The sequence below is a fragment of the Mesoplodon densirostris genome, chromosome 3 (genome assembly GCF_025265405.1).
Source record: "Mesoplodon densirostris isolate mMesDen1 chromosome 3, mMesDen1 primary haplotype, whole genome shotgun sequence".
Classification (NCBI taxonomy): domain Eukaryota; kingdom Metazoa; phylum Chordata; class Mammalia; order Artiodactyla; family Ziphiidae; genus Mesoplodon; species Mesoplodon densirostris.
This window is the reverse complement of record NC_082663.1, coordinates 98,015,199-98,035,775: the sequence shown is the minus strand read 5'-3', so window position 1 is coordinate 98,035,775 and position 20,577 is coordinate 98,015,199.

The following is a 20,577-nucleotide window of genomic DNA, read 5'->3' as shown; positions in this document are numbered from 1 at the left end:
AGGAACTACAAAAACAAACACAAAACAATTAAGAAAATGGTAATAGGAACATACATATCAATAATTACCTTAAATGTGAAGGGATTAAATGCTCCAACCAAAAGACACAGGCTCACTGAATGGATACAAAAACATGACCCATACATATGTGTCTACAAGAGACCAACTTCAGACCAAGGGACACAAACAGACTGAAAGTGAGGGGATGGAAAAAGATATTCCATGTAAATGGAAATCGAAAGAAACCTGGAGTAGCAATACTCATATTAGATAAAATAGACTTTAAAATAAAGAATGTTACAACAGACAAGGAAGGACACTACATAATGATCAAGGGATCAATCCAAGAAGAAGATATAACAATTATAAATATATATATGCACCCAACTTAAGGGCACCTCCATACATAATGCAAAGGCTAACAGCTATAACAGAGGAAATCAACAGGAATACAATAATAGTGGGGGAATTTAACACCTCACACTAATGGACAGATCATCCAGACAGAAAATTAATAAGGAAACACAAGCCTCAAATGACACAATAGACCAGAAAGAGTTAATTGATATTTATAAGACATTCCACCTGAAAACAGCAGATTACACTTTCTTCTCAAGTGCACATGGAACATTCTTCAGGATAGATCACATCTTGGGTGATAAATCAAGCCTGGGTAAATTTAAGAAAATTGAAATCATATCAAGCCTCTTTTCCAACCACAGGCTGTGAGATTAGAAATCACTTACAGGGAAAAAAATGTAAAAACACAAACACATGGAGGCTAAATAATACACTACTAAATAAACAAGAAATCACTGAAGATATCAAAGAGGAAATCAAAAAATACCTAGAGGGCCTCCCTGGTGGCGCAAGTGGTTGAGAGTCCGCCTGCCGATGCAGGGGATACGGGTTCGTGCCCCGGTCTGGGAGGATCCCATATGCCGCGGAGCGGCTGGGCCCGTGAGCCATGGCCGCTGAGCCTGCGCGTCCGGAGCCTGTGCTCCACAACGGGGGAGGCCACAACAGTGAGAGGCCCGCATACCGCAAAAAAAAAAAAAAAAAAAAATACCTAGAGACAAATGACAATGAAAACACAATGATCCAAAACCTATGGGATGTAGCAAAAGCAGTTCTAAGAAGCAAGTTTATAGCAATACAATCCTACCTCAAGACACAAGAAAAATCTCAAATAAACAATCTAAACTTACACCTAAAGGAACTAGAGAAAGAAGAACAAAGAAAACCCAAAGTTAGTAGAAGGAAAGAAATCATAAGATCAGAGCAGAAATAAATAAAATAGAAACAAAGCAAACAATAGCAAAGATCAATAAAACTAAAAGCTGGTTCTTGAGAGGATAAACAAAAGTGATAAACTGTTAGCCAGATTCATGAACAAAAAGAGGGAGAGGACTCAAATCAATAAAATTAGAAATGAAAAAGAAGCTACAATGGACACCTCAGGAATACAAAGCATCTTAAGAGACTACTACAAGCAACTCTATGCCAATAAAATGGATAACCTGGAAGAAATGGACAAACTGTTAGACAGGTATAACCTTCCAAGACTGAACCAGGAAGAAACAGAAAATATGAACAGACCAATCACAAGTAATGAAATTGAAACTGTGATTAAAAATCTTCCAACAAACAAAAGAACAGGACCAGATGGCTTCAGAGGTGAATTTTATCAAACATTTAGAGAAGAGCTAACACCCATTCTTCTCAAACTCTTCCAAAAAATTGCAGAGAAAGGAACACTCACAAACTCATTATACAAAGCTAGCATCAGCCTGATACCAAAATCAGTCAAAGATACTACAAAAAAAGAAAATTACAGACAAACATCACTGATGAATATAGATGCAAAAATCCTCAACAAAATACTAGCAAACAGACTCCAACAACACATTTCATTAAAAGGATCATACACCATGATGAAGTGGGATTTATCCCAGAGATGTGAGGATTCTTCAATATACACAAATCAATCAATGTGATACACCATATTAACAAATTGAAGAAGAAAAACCATATGATCATCTCAGTAGATGCAGAAAAAAGCTGTTGACAAAATTCAACACCCATTTATGATAAAAACTCTCCAGAAAGTGGGCATAGAGGGAACCTACCTCAACATAATAAAGGCCATATACAACAAACCTACAGCAAATATAATTCTCAATGGTGAAAAACTGAAAGCATTTCCTCTAAGATCAGGAACAAGACAAGGATGTCCACTCTCACCACTATTATTCAACATAATTTTGGAAGTCCTAGCCACGGCAATCAGAGAAGAAAAAGAAATAAAAGGAATACAAATTGGAAAAGAAGAAGCAAAGCTGTCACTGTCTGCATATTACATGATATTATACATAGAGAATCCTAAAGATGCCCCCGGAATACTACTAGAGCTAATCAATGAACATGGTAAAGTTACAGGATACAAAATTACTACACAGAAATCTCTTGCATTCCTATACACTAAGGATGAAAAATCTGAAAGAGAAATTAAGGAAACACTCCCATTCACCATTGCAACAAAAAGAATAAAATACCTAGGAATAAACCTACTTAAGGACGTAAAAGACCTGTACTCAGAAAACTATAAGACACTGATGAAAGAAATCAAAGATGACACATACAGATGTAGAGATATACCATGTTCTTGGACTGGAAGAATCAATATTGTGAAAATGACTGTACTACCCAAAGTCATCTACAGATTCAATGCAATCCGTTTCAAATTACCAATGGCATTTTTTACATAAGTAGGACAAAAATAAATCTTAAAATTTGTATGGAGACAAAAAAGGCCCCAAATAGCCAAAGCAACCTTGAGGGGAAAAAAACAGAGCTGGAGGAATCAGACTCCCTGACTTCAGACTATACTGCAAAGCTACAGTAATATGTTACTGGCACAAAAACAGAAATATAGATCAATGGAACAGGACAGAAAGCCCAGAGATAAACCCATGCACCTATGGTCAACTAATCTACGAAAAAGGAGGGAAGGATATACAATGGAGAAAAGACAGTCTCTTCAATAAGTGGTGCTGGGAAAACTGGGCAGCCACATGTAGAAGAATGAAATTAGAACACTACCTAACACCATACATAAAAATAAACTATAAATGGGTTAAGGACCTTCATGTAAGACTAGACACTGTAAAACTTTAGAGGAAAACATAGGAAGAACACTCTTTGATATAAATCACAGCAAGGTCTTTTTGACCCACCTCCTAGAGAAATAGAAATAGAAACAAAAATAAACAAATGGGACCTAATGAAACTTAAAAGTTTTTGCACAGCAAAAGAAACTATAAACAAGATGAAAAGGCAACCTTCAGAATTGGAGAAAATATTTGCAAATGAATCAATGGACAAAGGATTAATCTCCAAAATATATAAGCAGCTCGTGAAGCTCAATAGTAAAAAAACAAAGAACCCAATCCAAAATTCGGCAGAAGACCTAAATAGACATTTCTCCAAAGAAGACAGAAATGACCTCATGGCCAAGAGGCACATGAAAAGCTGCTCAACATCATTAATTATTAGAGAAATGCAAATCAAAAGTACAATGAGGTATCACCTCACACCAGTTAGAATGGGCATCATCAGATAATCTGCAAGCAACAAATGCTGGAGAGGGTGTGGAGAAAAGGGAACCCTCTTGCAGTGTTGGTGGGAATGTAAATTGATACAGCCACTATGGAGAAAAGTATGGACATTCCTTAAAATTCTAAAAATAGAATTAGCACATGACCCAGATATCCCACTACCGGGCATATACCCAGAGAAAACCACAACTCAAAAAGACACATGCACCCCAATGTTCATTGCAGCACTATTTAGAAGAGCCAGGTCATGGAAGCAACCTAAATGCCCATCGACAGAGGAATGGATAAAGAAGATGTGGTACATATATACAATGGAATATTACTCAGCCATAAAAAGGAACGAAATTGGGTCATTTGTAGAGACGTGGATGGACCTAGAGACTATCATACAGAGTGAAGTCAGGAAGAGAAAAACAAATATTGTATATTAACGCATATATGTGGAATCTGCAAAAATGGTACAGATGAACCAGTTTGTAAGGAAGAAATACACACAGATGTAAAGAACAAGTTTATGGACGCCAAGCATGGAAAGCCGGGTGGGAGGTGGTAGTGGGATGAATTGGGAAACTGAGATTGACATATATACACTAATATGTATGAAATAGATAACTAAAGGAAAAAAATAAAGAGAATCCTCCTGCCAATGCAGGGAACATGGGTCTGATCCCTGGTCTGGGAAGATCCCACATGTCATGGAGCAACTAAGCCCGTGAGCCACAACTACTGAGCCTGCCCTTTAGAGCCCACGAGCCACAACTACTGAAGCCTGCACACCCTAGAGCCTGAATGCTCTAGGGCCCATGTCCCGCAAATACTGAGCCCTCGTGCTGCAACTACTGAAGCCCGTGTGCCTAGAGCCTGTGCTCTGCAACAAGAGAAGCCACTGCAATGAACAGCCCATGTGCTGCAACAGGAGTAGCCCCCACTCACTACAACTAGAGAAAGCCTATGCACAGCAGCAAAGACCCAACACAGCCAAAAAGATAAATAAATTTTTTTAATGTGAAAAGCAATTTAAAAATAAATATATAAAAGCCTTATATAGCTTCTCTAACAATTCTAGTTTTGGTTTTTGTTTGTTTTAGTATTGGATAACTTTACATACCTCATTAATTCAACAGTACATTCTCTTCCACCACAAAAGAGTATCTATTGAGTATGTTTCTGTGTTGGGTAATTTATAGATATTACTTTATATCATCCTCCTAATAATTCTATAAAATATGGACCATCACAGTCTCATTTTACAGATAAGGAAACCGAGGCCATAGAACAGATATGTGATATTCCCAAGATCACAGAGCTAGTGTTATCATCAGGATTTAGCCCCAGACCATCTGGTTCCAGAGCTCTTAAGTTTATGTGCTTAAAATTTTCTTTAGCTCTGCCTTGCTTCTCATTCTGTCTAGGGTAGATATACAAATAGATGGCAATAACAACCATGCCAAATAAATGCAAATACATACCACAATACTCATGAAAATTTCCCCTAAACCTTGGTTCTTATAGGAGAAGAAAGAGCACACAGTGAAGTTCAATTATTAACCTAATTATTTAGGAGCTCGCATGCAATTTACTCTTTATCCTGATGCTGTTACATTTCTTAATATCTTTCTTGAAGTGTTTATCTTTTCTTGAAGTACTTACCTGTAAAAGCTTGTCTAAAAATAAGGTGTGGTTCACATGGGCCAATGGCATGTTTGCTATTCAGGCATAAGGAGGGAAAAAAACAGCAGCCCACATCATACAGGTAAATTATTGAAAACAAATCTGGGACCTAGTTCTACGTCATTAAGGTAAAGCTAATTACTCTAACAAAGAAACTCTACCTTAACACAGAAGAAATACCTATCTAGCTCAGAAAGATCAGTTATTGGGAAAGAAAGGACAGGGTAGAGAGAGTGAAAGCCTTGCTTCACACAGTCATCCAGAAATCCAAAGATAGCACTGCCATCTTCAAATATGGCTTCCAAAGCTACCTGTGGCATTGAAACCCAGTCAGCACACAAGGGAAGGAAGATAGGCACACTTGCTTCTTAACCTCTTGTCTCTCCAATGACTGACATCATTTCCACTCACATTTCATTGGTGAGATCTGGCCAAATGGCTACATCTCGCTAACAGAGTGGACAAACATCTCTTGCTGTGCACTCACTTTCTGGCAATCACACTCCTTGTGTAAGGGAAGCTGGTATCTTTGATTTACAACCAGCCTTCTCTACTGTGCCTTGTAACTGAAGTCTCTAGGCCATCTCGCCTTATTTTTCCTTTTGTAAATTGTGGATGTTGAACTAGATGATCTCTAGTCTCTCCCAGGTCACAGAAAGTTCTATGGCTCCAAGTTTTCAGGTCATATACATTTTTATTTTAGGATTTAATTTGAATCCCTGAGTGTATTTTAAGGTTTCTTGTGTACTACTATTTTACAACATACTCTTTGGATCATTAATGTCTCTCTTTATTTTCACTGACATTAAGTGACTGAGTGCTAGTTGTTCATAGCCTTCATTTCCTCTTTGATTTCATCGTTTACCCACTGATTTTTTTAATAGCATGTTTAGAACTCATAGACTTCACTGCCAGATTGAGAGCACTGTTCTTAGGGTACATCCATGCAGAGGGTTCCATCCTAAGAAAAATACGCCTTCAATGGCATATCACACTGTAATTCTAAGAAAAATGAGGGGCTGCTAGCTGAAATATCAAAGTGAGATTGGATCTCACTCTATAAAAACGCAGATCTATCTGGTACCTTCTATTTAACATATTTAATCTTCACTAACCAGCCGGTGAGGTAACAGTGCCAGTCCCCATTTTAGGGATGAGGAAAAGGAGACTCTAGGAGGAAAAATGGTCCATAAGAATCACAGCTGGTACATAAACCCAGGACTCCTGGCTCTCGATGCCATTTTCTAATAAATCAATATTCCTGTTCCTGTCCTGAACTTCCATGTTTCATAAGCTTCTTTCCCATTTTATCTCCTCTGACTTGGTGAGCTTTTCCCTGATGCCTGTTTGCTGCATGCTTTGCAGCTGCCTCCCAATACATGGTTAATTTCCCAGCATTGTCTGTGAGCAGATGTTCCTGAGGAGCAGGGCTGCTTTCCCATCCCTGGCACTATCTCCCGCAGATTACTGGATTCAACACAGTAGCCGCTGGCCATCCTTTTGATCTGGAAAGAAAAGATTTCCCCACTGGGATATTCCTCATGATGATGTAATTAGTTTTCTAGACATACCTAACAAATTTCTTTCTAATTACAAGGGATGAGGGGAGAGGAGAAAGAACCATTCATCTGGGATCGTGTGCAACCGCTGCCGTTAACATGCATGCCCCTCGTGCAATGTCTTCTTTGGTGACTGTTCAAAGGTTCGGGGGTAACAGGCTGCTCTTCAAAAGCAGTGGGGAACTTCACATTCATAAAGGGGTTCGGGCACTATTAAATTGCTTTTTCAAACCTGGCAAAGACATTAGAGCTGCAAGTCCTTTCAACTCCCCACTGTCCCCAGCATTAAGAACAGGTGACGCTCTTAATAACTTCTGGAGATTTTGTTTGATTCAAAGACACAACATGGAATATTCTGTACAAACAAACCCAACTGTTCAAAATTTCCAGTCCTGGGCTTAGCAGTAGTATATTTTTGCCCACAATTATGTCTTGAGGTATTGTCAGGGATATTCTCTTTCAAAAATCATGTACCACACATGAAAAAAAAAAACCTTTAACTAACATACATACTACGTCATTTTAATAATGAATCACATGTATAATCTGAGGTCTGCCTTTTACCATTAAATGTTTAGGCAAAGAATGGAGATCAGGGATGGCTGTGACAGTTGGTTCTGTGGATTGCTAGAGAAGAATACTGCAGAGTAGAAGAGGGGAAAAGTTGGTTAAAGCCAGTCTAGTTGTTAACCAATCAACCCTTCATTTGAGACCTACATAGCATGCACCACCAACTCCTTTTAAAGGCATGCTTAAAACAAATGTTTCACAGGAAGAGAAGCAAAACACTATCAGTTACTCCTGTTATAAATGAAGACAATGAGAAAGGACATGGCCTGTAGCCAATTTCTACATCTCTTTGAATATAACACTTAGCCTTTTATCAGAAATAAGAAGTCACTGTGTGCAGAGGGCAATTCAAGAGGGGTGAAGAGGTTGGAGAGAGGATTAAGAAGAGTCAACTGAGGAAGAAACACTGGAAGACATTTAAAATCATTATTTCAACAAATAATACTTATATTCTGGGTTTTATTCTTGAAGTTTTGAATTAGTCTTCTGGTTGAGACAGATTTTTAAAAATGAAAAGTGTGATCAGTTATATAGACAGTTGAGCACCCATGGGACAACAGGATCAGGAAAAAATAATTCATAAAACCAAATGCTAAATTTTCCAGGCTACAGAACGTTTGTCATGCTCCTCCCCCATCCTAGAGACACTTAATCTAGGAGGCAGGGACTAATTTACGTGTCTATTTTTCTCCTCCTAAATGACCATCACGAGTTTTTAAGACTTGCAATAACCATGCCTGCTACTGCCCCCCAAAAATCACATTGCATTTCTTCTCACAGTACTTTGTAGAGTCTCCAAATAGGGGTCCTTGGGTTCTTTGTTTGATAATGGAGTTATAGATAAAATTAAATGAGATAACATACATAAGATCACTCAGTAGTTTATCTGACATATAATACAAGCTCCATATATAGAATATATAGATGTAACATAGACAGATATAATAGAAGCTTTCTTTCTTTTTTCTTTGTCATTATACACATTCATATACACCCTAAATAGTCAAGGCCAGTTGTCAAGCTAATATGGCAAGATACCAATAAGAATCAAAACTGGAAATGGTCTCCAAGGCAGTGCTGAAGATGTTGAAAAGGAAATGACTGTTATATCCTCTTTGGCTGAAAGTCCCCAATTTGTCTTTCCCCTCTTTCTTATTGCTGTTCTTTAACTCAAAGAATCCCCCATATCGCATGGGTTTTGGGTCCTTCAAGGATCTCTCTGCCTTCTATGGTGCTTTGTTATTATTTTATTTAATACTATAGTATTATAGAATTTATAACTCATTTTTAGCATAGTTTAATAATTACTTCTAGATGAAACCTTTTTTTCCTTTGGGGTGATGAACCATACATTAATTTGATTAACAAAACTTGTCAGTGTGAGGGGAAGCCCTGGGACTCAGTTGTCTAGTCAGAAGACGCCATTCTCCTGCCAGTCAGAGGACACAGAGGACAGTCTGGAGATGTTCACAAGGACTCTGGGGCGGTGATATGGAGGTCAACGTGTTTGATTCTGTTTAAATCATAATCTTGTTTCCAAAATAACAAGTTTAGCCACTGAAATATCACTGCTGTGATTGCTCAGTCAGTTTTCTTCCGGACATTCAAAGAATAAATTGAATGAAAATGGATGAGATTGTTGCCACAGAGTTTTCTCTGGAAAACAGACATTTTCAATTTGGATTGTTATAAAATTGTCTAGAAAAACTGGCATGTTTCCAACTTTGTGGATGTGTGTGGATATAAAAAAGGAAAAAATGGTAATAAAGGAATGGAAACAAATGAAAATCAAGTTAATATCTGCCTTCCAGACATTTCTCTGAATGGCATTTGTAATCAAATGCAAGGTTTTTCCTCTTCCGGAGAAATTAGTGACTTAAAATTAAGTTCTCTGTGCAAATATACTGTCTATACCTACACAAAATAAAATGAATTTTCAAGCAATATCTGAATAATTTGATCCAATCATCTCCTACTTCCCTTTGAAATTTAGAGCAGGTCCAAAATGCTGGAGCGTTATCCTATAAATCTGGGCAGAACCCTCAGTGTGAAGTCAATGAATGGGTTTGGGGACATCAAAACCTTAGACTATGAAGCAAAATTCATTCAATCATAATAGCATTTCAGCTTTCTGTAGACAAGAAGAGGTTATCCTTTCAAACAGTAATTATTTTAACACAAAGGTAAGTCCTGTCTTATCTTGTCACTATCTGCATTTGTATGAGATGATTTTCATGTCAGCATGGAGCATTCTGAAAGTCCCCTGAGTCTTTGGTGACTTAGAAGAAATCCCTAGTATCGCTACCTCAAATTCTGTAATACACTTCTCTACAATAAATTACCTCTACAATGAATTCCTTATTAAGTAAATCCCATTTAAACTGATGCCAGGGAGCTGAGACACAGACTATCAATCTAACATTCATTATAGAAGATAAATATAGTTTTCATTCTAAATACTGTGCCCAGATGCCTGCTGTGACCATGTACCTGTGACTTTCCACTGTGAAGAGAAAAATCAGATCATCTTCAAGGAAAATGAAATAAAAATTGAAAAGATTCTCCAAAGTCTGTGTGTCCTTGGCATGATTGTGGTGAACAGCTAAGTAGTAATAGCATGACATAACATCCCAAACCCAGCTAAAGACACATTCAGGACAATTTGGACCCAACTGTCCATAGTTATGGTTTATCTCAATTTCCACATAAATTATTACTAACTTCATAAGCAATTTCATTCTATTCAGTTTCTACTCTTAATTAAATGCAAAGTGATCAAAAGCATAACTGAGAAGTGCCTTTTGAGTAATGTTTGTCACAGCACTACTGTTTAAGAGTCATTCCTGTACTATCCTAGTTCAGAACTTCCTTACCCCTTAGCATATTCACCACCTGAAGTACCTATGGAATATTCTCCTAACATCCAGTCTCTCTCTTCACTCTAACTCATTTTAGACCACTGAAAGGGTCTAAAGGATCTAACCCATACAATCCCTCTGTGATTTATTTTCTGTGTTGGAAGCAAGGAAATAAGGTCCAGAAGCTATGGTAGCTGGTAGACAGGCACACAAAGTAAATGACTAGTAAAGGAAGTAAGATACCCAAAGCTGGAGAGGGGATTCCTTCCCAGTGTTCCCACAGAAGGCAGAGCACTGCCTAAGTGGGCTCCAGAGAAGGGCATGAGCCACAGCTATCAGCTCGGACCCCAGAGATGGGCATGAAACACTATGGCTGCTGCCGCAGCCACCAAGAATCCTGTGTGCAAGCGCAGTTCACTATCCACAACCCCCAGGAGCCTGTGCACCACACCACTGCCAGGGTCCCAAGATCGAGGGACAAGTTCCCCGAGAGAACACACGGTGTGACTAAGGCTGCTGCAACGTCATACGGGCCTCTGCTGCCTCAGGCTCACCCTGCATTCCAATTTGACCACCGTATCCCTCGCTCTCACCAGCCTGACTGAGCAAGAGCCTCCTAATAAGCCGCTGCTTTAACCCCCTCCTGTCTGGGTGGGGAACAGAGGGCGACCTACATGCAGAGGCAGGGCCAAAACCTAAGCTGAAATGCAAGAGCTGTGCGAACAAAGAGGAGAAAGGAAAGTTTCTCCATGCAGCCTCAGGAGCAGCAGATTAAATGCCCACAATCAACTTGATAAACCCTGCATCTGAAGAATACCTGAATAGACAACGAACCTTCCCAAAATTGAGGCAGTGGACTTGGGGAGCAAATGTAGACTTAGGGTTTACCTTCTGCATCTAATTTGTTTCTGGTTTTATGTTTATCTTAGTACAGTATTTACTGCTTATTATCACTGGTGGATTTGCGTATTGGTTTGGTTGCTCTCTACCTTTTTCTTCATTTTTATATACATTTTTTTTCCTTTTTCTCTTTTTGTGAATGTGTATGCATATGCCTCTTTGTGTGACTTTGTATAGGTATGCTTTTACCATGTGTCCTAGAATTCTGTCTGTTAGCTTTTTTTTTTGTTTTTTTGGTTGTTTTTGTTGTTGGTGTTGTTGTTTTCCCTCTTTCTTTTCTTCTGAGCTGTGTGGCTGACAGGGTTTTGGTGCACCAGTTAGGTGTCAGGCCTGAGCCTTCGAGGTGGGAAGCCTAAGTCCAGGACATTGGACGACAAGAAAACTCCCAACCCAACATAATATCAACCAACGAGAGCTCTCCCAGAGATCTTCATCTCAACACTACAATCCAGCTCCACCCAACAGCCAGCAAGCTCCAGTACTTGGCGCCCCATGCCAAACAACTAGCAAGACAGGAACAGAACCCCACCCATTAGCAGAGAGGCTGCCTAAAGTCACACTAAGTTCAGGGACACTCCAAAACACACCACCGGATGTGGCCCTGCCCAGCAGAAGGACAAGATACAGCCCATCCACCAGAACACAGGCATCAGTCCCCTCCACCAGGAAACCTACACAAGCCATTGAACCAATCTCACCTACTGGAGGCAGACACCAAAAATAACGGGAACTATGAACCTGCAGCCATTGAAAAGGAGATGCCAAACAGAGTAAGTTAAACAAAATGAGAAAACAGAGGAATACATAGCAGATGAAGGAGCAAGGTAAAAACCCACCAGATCAAACAAATGAAGAGGAAGTAAGCAGTCTACCTGAAAAAGCATTCTGAATAATGATAGTAAAGCTGAGCCAGAATCTCAGAAACAGAATGGACAAAATACAAGAAACATTTAACAAGGACCTAGAAGAACTAAAGAGCAAATAAACAATGATGAGCAACATACTAAATGAAATTTAAAACTCTCTAGAAGGAATCAATAGCAGAATAATTGAGGCAGAAGAATGGACAAGTGACCTGGAAGATAAAATTGTGGAAATAACTATCACAGAGCAGAATAAAGAAAAAAGAATTGAGGACAGTCTCAGAGACCTCTGGGACAACATTAAATGCACCAACATTCGAATTATAGGGGTATGGGAAAGGAAACAGTCAATCAAGTCCAGGAAGCGCAGAGAGTCCCATACAGGATAAATCCAAGGAGAAACATGCCAAGACACATATTAATCAAACTATCAAAAATTAAATAAAAGAAAAATTATTAAAAAGAGCAAGGGAAAAACAGCAAATGACATACAAGAGAATCCGAATAAGGTTAACAGCTGATCTTTCAGCAGAAACTCTGAAAGCCAGAAGGGAGTGGCAGGACATATTTAAAGTGATGAAAGGGAAAAACCTACAACTAAGATTACTCTAAGCAGCAAGGATCTCATTCAGATTTGATGGAGAAATTAAAACATTTACAGACAAGCAAAAGTTAAGAGAATTCAGCACCACCAAACGAGCTTTACAACAAATGCTAAAGGCACTTCTCTAGGCAGGAAACACAAAAGAAAGAAAATACCTACAAAAACAAACTCAAAACAATTAAGAAAATGGTAATAGGAAAATACATATAATTACCTTAAACATAAATGGATTAAATGCACTAACCAAAAGATACACGCTCACTGAATGGATTCAAAACAAGACCTGTATATATGCTGTCTAAAAGAGAGCCATTTCAGACCCAGGAACACATACAGACTGAAAGTGAGGGGATGGAAAAAGATATTCCATGCAAATGGAAATCAAAAGAAACCTGGAGTAGCAATACTCATATTAGATAAAATAGACTTTAAAATAAAGAATGTTACAACAGACAAGGAAGGACATTACATAATGATCAAGGGATCAATCCAAGAAGAAGATATAACAATTATAAATATATATGCACCCAACTTAGGGGCACCTCAAAACATAAGGCAAAGGCTAACAGCTATAAAAGAGGAAATCAACAGGAATACAATAATAGTGGGGGAATTTAACACCTCACTTACACCAATGGACAGATCATCCAGACAGAAAATTAATAAGGAAACACAAGCCTCAAATGACACAATAGACCAGATAGAGTTAATTGATATTTATAAGACATTCCATCTGAAAACAGCAGATTACACTTTCTTCTCAACTGCACATGGAACATTCTTCAAGACAGATCACATCTTGGGTGATAAATCAAGCCTGGGTAAATTTAACAACATTGAAATCATATCAAGCCTCTTTTCCAACCACAGGCTGTGAGATTAGAAATCACTTACAGGGAAAAAAATGTAAAAACACAAACACATGGAGGCTAAACAATACACTACTAAATAAACAAGAAATCACTGAAGAAATCAAAGAGGAAATCAAAAAATACCTAGAGACAAATGACAATGAAAACACAATGATCCAAAACCTATGGGATGCAGCAAAAGCAGTTCTAAGAAGCAAGTTTATAGCAATACAATCCTACCTCAAGAAACAAGAAAAATCTCAAGTAAACAATCTAAACTTACACCTAAAGGAACTAGAGAAAGAAGATCAAAGAAAACCCAAAGTTAGTAGAAGGAAAGAAACCATAAAGATCAGAGCAGAACTAAATGAAATAGAAACAAAGCAAACAACAGCAAAGATCAATAAAACTAAAAGCTGGCCCTTGAGAAGATAAATAAAATTGATAAACCTTTAGCCAGACTCATCAAGAAAAAAATGGAGAAGACTCAAATCTAAGAATTAGAAATGAAAAAGGAGAAGTAACAAGTGACACTGCAGAAATACAAAGGATCATGATAGATTACTACAAGCAACTCTATGCCAATAAAATGGACAACCTGAAAGAAATGGACAAATTCTTAGAAAAGCACAAACTTCCAAGACTGAACCAAGAAGAAATAGAAAATATAAACAGACCAATCACAAGCAATGAAATGGAAACTGTGAATAAAAATCTTCCAAAAAACAAAAGCCCAGGACAAGATGGCTTCATGGGTGAATTCTATCAAACATTTAGAGAAGAGGTAACACCTATCCTTCCCAAACTCTTCCAAAATGTAACAGAGGGAGGAATACTCCCAAACTCATTCTACGAGGCCACCATCACCCTGATACCAAAACCAGACAAAGATGTCACAGAAAAGAAAACTACAGGCCAATATCACTGATGAACATAGATGCAAAAATCCTCAACAAAATACTAGCAAACAGAATCCAACAGCACATTAAAAGGATCATACCCCATGACCAAGTGGGGTTTATCCAGGATGGCAAGGATTCTTCAGTAGATGCAAGTCAATCAATGTGATACACCGTATTAACAAACTGAAGGATAAAAACCATACGATAATCTCAATAGATTCAGAAAAAGCTTTTGACAAAATTCAACACCAATTTATGATAAAAACTCTCCAGAAAGTAGGCATAGGGGAAAATTACCTCAACATAATAAAGGCCATATATGAAAAACCCAAAGCCAACATCATTCTCAATGGTGAAAAACTGAAACCATTTCCCCTAAAATCAGGAACAAGACAAGGATGCCCACTCTCGCCACTATTATTCAACACAGTTTGGGAAGTTCTGGCCACAACAGTCAGAGAAGAAAAAGAAATAAAAGAATCCAAATTGGAAAAGAAGTAGTAAAGCTGTCACTGTTTGTACATGATACTATACATAGAGCATCCTGATGATGCTACCAGAAAACTACTAGAGCTAATCAATGAATTTGGTAAAGTAGCAAGATACATAATTAATGCACAGAAATCTCTTGCATTCCTATACTAATGATAAAAAATCTGAAAGAATAATTAAGGAAACACTCCCATTTACCATTGTAAGAAAAAGAATAAAATACCTAGGAATAAATCTACCTAAGGAGACAAAAGACCGGTATGCAGAAAATTATAAGACACTGATGATAGAAATTAAAGATGATACAAACAGATGTAGAGATATACCATGTTCCTGGATTGGAAGAATCAACATTGTGAAAATCACTATACTACCCAAAGCAATCTACAGATTCAATGCAATCCCTATCAAACTATCACTGGCATTTTTAACAGAACTAGAGCAAAAAATTTCACAATTTGTATAGAAACACAAAAGACCCTGAATAACCAAAGCAATCTTGAGAAAGAAAAGTGGAGCTGGAGGAATCAGGCTCCCTGACTTCAGCCTATACTACAAAGCTACAGTAATCAACACAGTATGGTAGTGGCACAAAAACAGAAATATAGATCAATGGAACAGGATAGAAAGCTCAGAGATAAACCCATGCACATATGGTCACCTTATTTTTGATAAAGGAGGCAAAATATACAATGGAGAAAAGACAGCCTCTTCAATAAGTAGTGCTGGGAAAAGTGAACAGCTACATGTAAAAGAATGAAATTAGAACACTCCCTAACACCATACACAAAAATAAGCTCAAAATGGATTAAAGACCTAAATGTAAGGCCAGAAACTATCAAACTCTTAGAGGAAAACATAGGCAGAACACTCTATGACATAAATCACAGCAAGATCCTTTTTGACCCACCTCCTAGAGAAAGGGAAATAAAAACAAAAATAAACAAATTGGACCTAAGGTAACTTAAAAGCTTTTGCACAGCAAAGGAAACCATAAACGAGACGAACTACAACCCTCAGAATGGAAGAAAACATTTGCAAAAGAAGCAACTGATGAAGGATTAATCTCCAAAATATACAAGCAGCTCAATATCAAATAAACAAACAACCCAATCTAAAAATGGGCAGAAGACCTAAACAGACATTTCTCCAAAGAAGATATACAGATTGCCAACAAACACATGAAAGGATGCTCAATATCACTAATCATTAGAGAAATGCAAATCAAAAGTACAATGAGGTATCACCTCACACCGGTCAGAATGGCCATCATCAAAAAATCTACAAACAGTAAATGCTGGAGAGGACATGGAGAAAAGGGAACCCTGTTGCACTGTTGGTGGGAATGTAAATTGATACAGCCACTGTGGAGAACAGTATGGAGGTTCCTTAAAAAACTAAAAATAGGGGCTTTCCTGGTGGCACAGTGGTTGAGAGTCCACCTGCCAATGCAGGGGACATGGATTCATGTCCCGGTCCGCGAAGATCCCACATGCTGCGGAGCGGCTGGGCCCGTGAGCCATGCCGCTGAGCCTGTATGTCCGGAGCCTGTGCTCCACAACAGGAGAGGCCACAACAGTGAGAGGCCTGTGTACCACACACACACAAAAAAAAAAAAACAAAAAAAAAACTAAAAATAGAACTACCATATGACACAGCAATCCCACTACTGGGCATATACCGTGAGAAAACCATAATTCAAAAAGAGTCATGTACCACAATGTTCATTGCAGCTGTATTTACAATAGCCAGGACATGGAACCAACCTGTGTCCATCGACAGATGAATGGATAAAGAAGATATGGCATGTATATACAATGGAATATTACTTGGCCATAAAGAGAAATGAAATTGAGTTATTTGTAGTGAGTGAATACAAAGTGTAGTAAGAGTGAAGTCATACAGAGTGAAGTAAGTCTGAAAGAGAAAAACAAATATCGTACGCTAACACATATATATCGAGTCTTAAAAAAAAAAAAAAAAGGTTCTGATGAACCTGGGGGCAAGACAGGAATAAAGATGCAGATGGTAGAGAATGGAATTGAGGACACGGGAAGGGGGAAGGGTAAGCTGGGATGAAGTGAAAGAGTATTACTGACATGTATACACTACCCAGTATAAAATAGATAGCTAGTGGGAAGCAGCCACATAGCACGGGGAGATCAGTTCAGTGCTTTGTGACCAGCTAGAGGGGTAGGATAGTAGGGTGGGAGGGAGGCACAGGAGGGAGGGGATAAGGGGATATATGTATACATATAGCTGATTTGCTTTGTTGTACAGCAGAGGCTAACACAACATTGTAAGGCAATTATACTCCAATAAAAATGTTAAAAAATAATAATAAAAAATTTATTCTGTACTGAAACATAAATTTATCAAATATTAAACTTATTTATGCAATAAAGTTGACTTTACATGCCAACACTTAGATAGGAAAAAAACTAGTCATTTTGTCCTCCCTATGACTTTCTCAGTTCTTCTAAAATCATCTCACTGTGCTCCTGACATCATACTGTTTTACAGATGAATCTGGGAAACTTATCTTGTCACGGTTTGACAGCCTCCAAGATAAGCAACTTGATCTAATAAATCTCAAAACCTGTGGATTACATCAGACATAGAATTATTAGTCAGTCATAAAGTAAGCAGGGTGGGCTTCTTCATTCTCAGAGACATTTTACTACATGGATTTTACCCAGCTGGATTAATCAGAAAGGGAAAAAGAGAACCTCAGAAATGCTACCATTATATAAAATCAAGTTCAGTAACAAAACCTTAGAAAAATGAAGCAGGAAAGTAACTTGCATAGCCATATCCAGATACCTTTTGTTTGTTTTGTTTTTGTTTTGTTTTCAGATGAGCAAATTAAGGTTCAGAGAGGTGGAATAACTTACGTGAAGTCACATAGCTAACTATCAAAAGTAGATTCCATAGGACTTTTAGGAAGCAATTCCCTGTGCTCAAACTTACAAACCCTCAGTTGGCCTTTATTTGCTTTTTTTTCCTGTTTTGGTAGAGATCCACATTGCTGTGTTTAAACAGCTCCCCTGCACATTTTTATTACCAACTTTCTTCAAACAAACAAAAATGCTCTATACGCTTTGTGCAGTTTATTATAGTTGGCACATGGGGAAACGTAATTGGTCATAGGAGAACGTACTAGTAAATTAGTGAATATGAGGTTTACTTAAAGATTAAAAATAAATATTCTGACTCTGGAATTTGCCCTAAATCCTGGGAACTGCCTGAAAAATTGGAACCAGGGACACTGGAGTCTGTGCAGCTGTGTAACTACAGGGTATGTGTTCAGGTAGGGGGAGTTGGCTCTTATTTTCCTAGGAGTTCTTCTTTCCCTGGTTGCTAGTACCACCTCGTATTCTATGTATTACCTCAGAAATGAGGTTAGCTGACCTTGTACCTCCTGAAAAAGCAGAGTCAGTGACAAAGTCTTTGTAAGCAGAAGCTCCAATTCAGCTGGCCTGTGGCACCTGCTGCTCCTGCCTACAGGGTATGACCTCTGACCTCTCCTGCAAAGACTTCCTGGCCAATGCGGTGCTTACCAATTAGCCTTGCCTAGAATCTCTGTCTGACCTTTTTCCAGTCAAACCTCCAATCTTTTCCTCGATAGTGTACTGGGAAATATTATACAATACTTGGTATCAGTCATTTCCATTTAATTATAAACATATCCCTGCATGTCCTTAGAGCTGAATTTAAAGCATTAATCACAGGGAGGTCAGGAGGTCTTCAGTGACCCAGCAAGGTATCACTCTCAGAAGGGGAAAAAATATTAAGGCTGGAGGGCACAACAGGTATAGAGTGAAATTAAATTAAATTAAAAATAGAATACACAGACTTGAGTTGTTCTATGAAACTAATGTCTCAGTTATACACATTGAATCCAAGGGATTCTTTATCCGTGTATATAATATATATTTCTTTTTGTGGGACACAATTTAAAATTTTGCAATGTCTAAGAGAAATATATAAATTCAATTTTTTTTTTTACATTTTTATTCTTTAAGAGTTGACCACTCTTACCTTAGTAATATTCTAGATTAAATTATCAAAATTTCCTGACAATGTAGTCAGGTATTAAAATTGTTAGAAGCCCTGCAGATTAACTAAGTGTTCTTAAATCAGTTATGGACTAGGGGAATTAGGGTTAAGGTTTATACTGATGTGATTCAGGCATTTGGTATCATTGATTTTCTTAAAGACAGATGCATCTGTACACTGTATTAGATTTTATATATATGTCCTAAATAGTTTAACCTCAGAAACTTACCCCTATTTAAGAATTACCATTTCAACTTCTTTTAGCACTGAGTTGAAATAGCATCCTGTTTAATTCAGTTGACTGCAATGGCTTCCCAGTTAACTCGCAGTAAAAGCCGAAATCTTTCCTGTGGCTTAAAAATCCTGCATAAACTGGTTCCTGTTACCTTTCTTACATCCTTTCTCACTACTGCCCTGTACCACTCTGGTCTAGGCACACTGGCCATCTTGTTGTCCCTTGAATACACCAAGTATGCTATCACCCTAGAGCCTTTATTCTAACCGTACCTCCTTCAGGGACTCTATTCCTACAAATGCCCTCTTGAACCAAAAGCAAACGAGGATACTTCAAGAAAATTACAGGCCAATAGCCCTAATGAATATAGATGCAAAAATCCTCAACATTTGATTTTTACAGACAAAAGAATGACAGAATCAATATTTTTGTATTATTTTTAGTATTGCTTGACTTTTTATAATGAATGTATATTTTTGTAATTTTTCCCGAAGCCAATAAAAAGTACATAGTAAAAGGGAAGAGGCATAGACAAGGTAAGCATGTCTGTGTACCCGTGTAGGGGCAGTAGATTCACTGAAACCTTTAAACCATTTTAAAAACCTTTAACACCTTAGTTTGGTTTTATAGCACTGAATTCATTGTGTTAATATGAGAGTCTGATAACATTTGGATGATTTCCCATTTTTCACTTGAATAAATACTTGGGACAAACTTTCTACTTTCAGGGAATTTTCATACTAGTGAAGCGAAGCAGACAATAAACAGGAAAATAAATAATATATTAAGAAATGATGCATATTATAAAGAAAATAAACAGTTAAGAGGTAAAGAGAATGATAGGCACAGGTAGAGAGAGTGATGGATGGGAAGGTGCAATTTTATACAGGATGGTCAAGGAGGAACTCTTTTAAAGTGACATCAAAGCAGAGACCTGAAGGGAGTGATGAATCAAGACATGCAGATATCTGTGGGAAAAGCATTCCAGGCAAATGGAAAAAAAAATCCTAATGCATCAGGATTGCATCAGGTGCCTATTTCTTCACAAGTCTGCTAATATTGAGTTTTTTCATTTTGACCAGTTCTTTAGCTATATCTAAGTTTTAATATGGTCTTATTTTGCCTTCCTTTTTCATTTTCAATTAAAGTGTTGAGCCAAAACCTAGAAAATTTTCTATATTTTTTTCTTTAGTGGATAAGGTAATAAATTCACTAAACGATCAAACATGCACACAACAAAACAGAAAAAGGTTATGAACAACTTTCCTAGATACGTTCTGTTCAACTCTTTAAAAAGTAGTCATACGTACTTGCAGTGCTAAGAAACATTTGTGTGGCGCATTTTGCCCTGAGCAGAAGCTGAAAATAATACTTACTGATTATTTATCACATGCCA